This window comes from Canis lupus, chromosome 22 (genome assembly GCF_011100685.1).
Source record: "Canis lupus familiaris isolate Mischka breed German Shepherd chromosome 22, alternate assembly UU_Cfam_GSD_1.0, whole genome shotgun sequence".
NCBI lineage: Eukaryota > Metazoa > Chordata > Mammalia > Carnivora > Canidae > Canis > Canis lupus.
Genome location: NC_049243.1, coordinates 35,254,031 through 35,259,860, shown reverse-complemented (window position 1 = coordinate 35,259,860; position 5,830 = coordinate 35,254,031). Strand labels below are relative to the sequence as shown.

General features: G+C 33.0%; 1 pseudogene; it reads left to right on the top strand.

The window, feature by feature from the left end:
- Positions 1 to 341: 341 nt before the first annotated feature.
- Positions 342 to 1,681, top strand: LOC485507 (annotated as a pseudogene).
- The last annotated feature ends 4,149 nt before the right edge of the window (positions 1,682 to 5,830 follow it).

The window sequence follows — 5,830 nt, the reverse complement described above, 5'->3', positions numbered from 1 at the left end:
TAAATAGTATAAATACACAAATTCAAGGACAATAGGTAAAAGAGTAGCAAGAAAATTCTGGATCCTAAAAAACAATTAGATGGATGCTAAAAAATTTAGCGGACCTGGAAAATTTAATCCTAATCCAGGCCATTGACTAAAGTAAAACTCGGTTAAATTACAAAGCAAAAAATTCCCAAAGGCTCAAGAATTGATGACACCAAGGACCTTTGGATCCAGAAGTGAATTTAAGGGCATGTAAAGCTCAAATAAAGAAATCTGATGGAAAATCTATTCCAAAATAATTACTGGAGTTACAAAAATAATTCTAAAACATTAATAATGAGGGGTGGCACACCAACATGGCAGAATGCAGGAGACACAAGAAGCGGATCCAGGAAGTTGGTGAATCATCTAAAGAAGAGAAGGCTGTAGCCAAGTATCTTCAATTTAACTGTCCAACAAAGTCTACCAATTTGATGGGGCACTGATTTGATTATTTATTTTCATTGCTTCAAAAGCAGTGGATTGCCTTTTGGATTCAAAGTGGGCAAAGGCCAAGAAAGGAGAGGAAGCTTTATTTACAACAAGGGAGTCTGTGGTTGACTACTGCAACAGGCTTTTAAAGAAGCAGTTTTTTCACCAGGCACTAAAAGTAATGAAAATGAAGTATGATAAAGACACAACAAAAGAAAAAACAGAAAGGAAAGGCCAAAAGTGGAAAAGAAGAAGATAAAAAGAGCAGGAAAGAAAATTTAAAGGACGAAAAGACGAAAAAGGAGAAAGAGAAAAAAAAAAAAGATGGTGAAAAGAAAGAGCCTAAAAAGGAGGAAACTCCAGGAACTCCCAAAAAGAAGGAAACTAAGAAAAAATTCAAACTTGAGCCACATGATGATCAAGTTCTTCTGGATGGAAATGAGATATTTGTGTGGATCTATGACCCAGTTCACTTTAAAACATTTGTCATGGGATTAATTCTTGTGATTGCAGTGATAGCAGCCACCCTCTTCCCTCTTTGGCCAGCAGAAATGAGAGTAGGTGTTTATTACCTCAGTGTGGGTGCAGGCTGTTTTGTAGCCAGCATTCTTCTCCTTGTTGTTGCTCGTTGCATTCTGTTTCTTATCGTTTGGCTCATAACTGGAGAAAGGCACCACTTTTGGTTCTTGCCAAATCTGACTGTCCACGTGGGCTTCATTGACTCCTTCAGGCCTCTGTACACACATGAATATAAAGGACCAAAAGCAGACTTAAAGAGAGATGAGAAATCTGAAACCAAAAAGCAGCAGAAGTCCGACAGTGAGGAAAAGTCAGACAGTGAGAAAAAGGAAGATGCGGAGGGAAAAGTAGGACCAGGGAATCATGGAACAGAAGGCTCAGGTGGAGAACGGCATTCAGGCACAGACAGTGACAGGAGGGAAGATGACCGATCCCAATACAGTAGTGGAAATGGGAATGATTTTGAAATGATCACAAAAGAGGAACTGGAACAGCAAACAGATGGGAATTGTGAAGAGGAGGAAGAAGAAGACAATGATGGAGAAACAACTAAATCTTCACATGAAAAATCATAATCTGACTAATTTGGGACTAAATGAGTGCAAGAGGTTGGATTTTCTATGTTGGCTGATCATCCTAATGTACACGTGACATTTGTAGCATTCTTTAAATCCATTTGCTGAAATGTATCTGACATCTAAGACGAGATAGGGTGCCAGGGTGGTATGGCCGTAGACTGTATTTGACATCTAAGCAGTTATATTTAGTCCTTCATTTCATAGAATACTATTATTGGTACAGTCTAAAGCCATTTATAAGTTGTATCTATTTGATAATTTTACAATAAGTAGGTCTTATTCATTTTGATAGTTATCAAAGATGCATTTTCCACAATGATATTTAGATTAATGGCATTTTTGATAATTGTATGGCTTTTTACTGTTAGATTAATCAAAATAACTGAAAAGGATAAGAGAGAAACACCAACATTTTAGATTATGCATAGTTATGTAGTCATTTCACAGTTTCTTTAAAATGAAATGCTTAAACTCCTTGTTCTTGATAGTTCAGCTTTGATTGATTATAAAAGTATACCAAGAAATTTCTAAGATTCTGAGTTCACAAGGTTCAAAAGCACTTTATGGAAACCAGCCAACTAGTAATGCAGCAACACTTTTAGTTTAGCTACAAATTCTATTTTTCCAACTTAGGAAATCCAAACTCATTTGTACATCTGACTCAGAGAAAGATAGTCACCTCCAACAGAGACAGCAAAACAGCATTGGTTGGAAGGCGATGGCTCTTCTTCCCATTTCCATGTCGTGAAAAATGTATTCTGTACATAATTTACAAATAAACATTTTATTTTGTTACTTATTATTTAGAGATTTTCTCAAGGCTTAAATTTGTAATATTAAGACCATGTAAGGGTAATGTTTTTAGAGAAATTGAAGTTTCAATAACCCACAGAACATCTGTGATCTTTCTACAGCAGCTTCAGTTTTGTGCCAACATTCCATGTATTTGAATATGAGTTTAATAGATCCTTATTAAATAAGAGCAGACTTAAAGTAGCTGTTTGTATGCCTTAATGTTCATTTTGATTAATCTTAAATCTCTCCATTCAGAAAGGAGGTACTATATTATCAGACCAGGAGGCACTGCTATTAAAGATAATTTACTGTTCTAAAATATCAATTTAAAATAAAGAACATAAAAGAAAACATAAGAGAAAAAAAACACATTAATAATGAAAGCTCTAATGATAATGTAGTAAGATGACCATAAAATAAAAACAATAAAGCATTTCTTAACATTTCCACACCAGCATATTGGCTGTGGTTTCTGGTATATTTTATATTCTTTCTATATGTCTTTAAAATTCAAACTTATTGGGCAGCCCGGGTGGCTCAGCGGTTTAGCACCACCCTCAGCCCAGGGTCTGATCCTGAAGACCCAGTATCGAGTCCCACATTAGGCTCCCTGCATGGAGCCTGCTTCTCCTTTTGGCTGTCTCTCTCTCTCTCTCTCTCTCTCTGGTGTGTGTGTGTGTCTCATGAATAAATAAAAAAAATATTTAAAAAATAAAATAAAATAAAATTCAAACTTATCTAAATATATCACTTCTCAGACTCCTTGGTCTTGTTCCTGGTTCCATCAAAATTCTGAAATATCTCTGAACTGGACACAAAATATTTCCACATCACTAAAATCAATGGACATTATTATTGTTATTTTACTTGACTACCCTTAGAAAGTTTGTTTGCACTCACAGATATAAGAGCCATCTCAGAGCAGATAAATTATGCACTTTTACAGATAGAGGTTAATTCTAAATTAATACCTTTAAATAATTTTTAGAATTATTAACATATTATTCAATATATCAAAAACTAACAAATATCTTCCTATAATCTAGTCTTTTGTTTTGATCATCTCTTAAAATGATTTATTGTCTGTTATATTTTGTAAGTTATCCATGAATAACTCTTGTTACCACTTTATTTCTAATTCTTCCTACCTAATCCATCATAAATCCATCAATTTTACATCCAAAATAGCTTTCAGACTCACTACTATCTCTCTCTATTGCTATTCCCAATCTACATCATATTTTATGTAAAATTAAACCTGCAGTAACTAAATATTCTACCTAAAATTGTTCTCTATTATAAAAGTCTAGTTACTTTTTCAGACTTGTAGCTGAGAAAATAATGGTAGCTGCTTAATTGTGAAATACACACACACACACCTATTTATGAAGATAAGAAAAAAATCACAGATGGCCCATGAATTTTTTAACATTCCTAGAAGACAGAAAATACTGCAACATTAAAATTACCCATGAATAGAGAAAAAATATATTCCAAAACATCTCTGAGTTTCAGTTTAGTACTGCGACTCTGTTTACTCAGAGTAGAAAAAAAAAAAAAAAAAAAGGAGGCTCAGGAGACTCTCCAAAAGAGTCAGGAGAGCTTAAATGTACCTGGAACAACCCAGAAAAAAAAAAAACAAAAAACAAAAACAAAAACAAAAAACAAACAAAAACAAAACAAAAAAAAACTCCAGTGTTAATGCCAAAATGCCATCATGGTAATCCCATCAAATTCTAGGAAAGGACTATTTTTTTTTTTAAAGATTTTATTTATTTATTCATGAGCAACAGAGAGAGAGAGAGAGAGAGAGACAGGCAGAGGGAGAAGCAGGCTCCATGCAGGGAGCCCAACGTGGGACTTGATCTGGGTCTCCAAGATCACACCCTGGGCTGCAGGCAGCGCTAAACCGCTGTGCCACCAGGGCTGCCCATAGGAAAGGACTTGAAAGTGAGTGGGACCAGATCTAGAAGCCATAGCATTCCATCGGGAGGAAAATCAGTTACGCAGAGACAGGTTATTCTACTTGGAGGTCAGGAAGTAAAGGATTGCTTAAATTTCATATTAAAAATAAACACAGGGACCCCTGGGTGGCTCAGTCAGTTGAGCAGCTGACTCTTGATTTTGGCTCAAGTCATAATCTCAGGGCTGTGAGATAGCATTCTGCACTCAGAAGGAAGTCTGCTGGAGATTCTCTCTCTCTCCCTCTGCTCCTCCCTTCTAAAATAAATAAGTTGATTAAAAAAACACAAAAAAGAAAAATGCTAAAGAGCTATGAGTTAGTAGTGGGTACAGTCAGCATCAGCAAATTTTAAATCTATAAAGCTTCTAGAACACATATTGGGCTGCAGAGGATGATAAACTAAGGAAATATGGTAAAAACTATAGAATTGGATCTATTTTTTAAATTAGATCTATCTTAATATAAAGAAAGTAGCAAATGATAAGAAGTTATCTCAAATTCTTGTGACAAAGATGGCACTTAATATCATTTAGTTATTTATTTATTTTAAAATGGCATTTTAAACAAAAGATTTTTGACAGTTGGATAGTCACTTAAAAAGAAAAGTAAAATTTGATCAATTCCTCATCACCATCAAGAATGAAACTTCAAACGTCTCAAATTTACTCAAAAAAATACAATATCCAAGTACTAGAAAAAACATTAATAACTAATTTGTCAGTATCATGGATATATATAAATATTATTATATATTTATTATTATATTAGATCAATTATCATATTAGATCAAATTCTAGGTACAAAATAATAATAATAATAAAATATGACTACATAAAATGACAGAATAATCATAGCCTTGAGGCAGAGGGCATCATCACTAAATAAATAAATGAGAGACTAAGAAAGTATTTGCAACATCTATCTGTGATAAAGTGCTAATATCTGCAGTATAATGGGGAACATTAACTATAGAAAAGAACAAAAATCCTGTAAGAATATGGGCAGAAAATATTAAATACAAAAATCCCAAAACAAAAATTTTGTGAATTTTATATTTCTTAAAAATATAAAAAAATTCAAGTTTACTCAAAATATTACACTGATAACTTATTTTATATCAATAAAAAATTTCAAAAGAAGTTCAATATGAAAAGCCAAATAATTCTGAAAATATAGAGAGTTAGCAAAGATATAGAAAATCTTAAAAATAATCTGAAAAACACTATCAAGTAACTCAACCTGACACATATAAAACATTCCACCAAATGACATCAGAATACACATTTTTTCCAAGCCCAAATGTAATACTTCTATGATAGGTGTATGCTGGGAAATAAAATAAATTTTGATGATTTTAAAATTATTGTTATAATGAAAGTGTTTTCTAAAAACAATAAAATTAAATTTGGTATCAATAACAGAAGGAAATTTAGAAAATCTTCAAATATTTGGAAATTAAAAGCCAAAATTTTAAATAACTTGTTGGAAAAAGAAATCATAATGGAAACTTGAAAATATT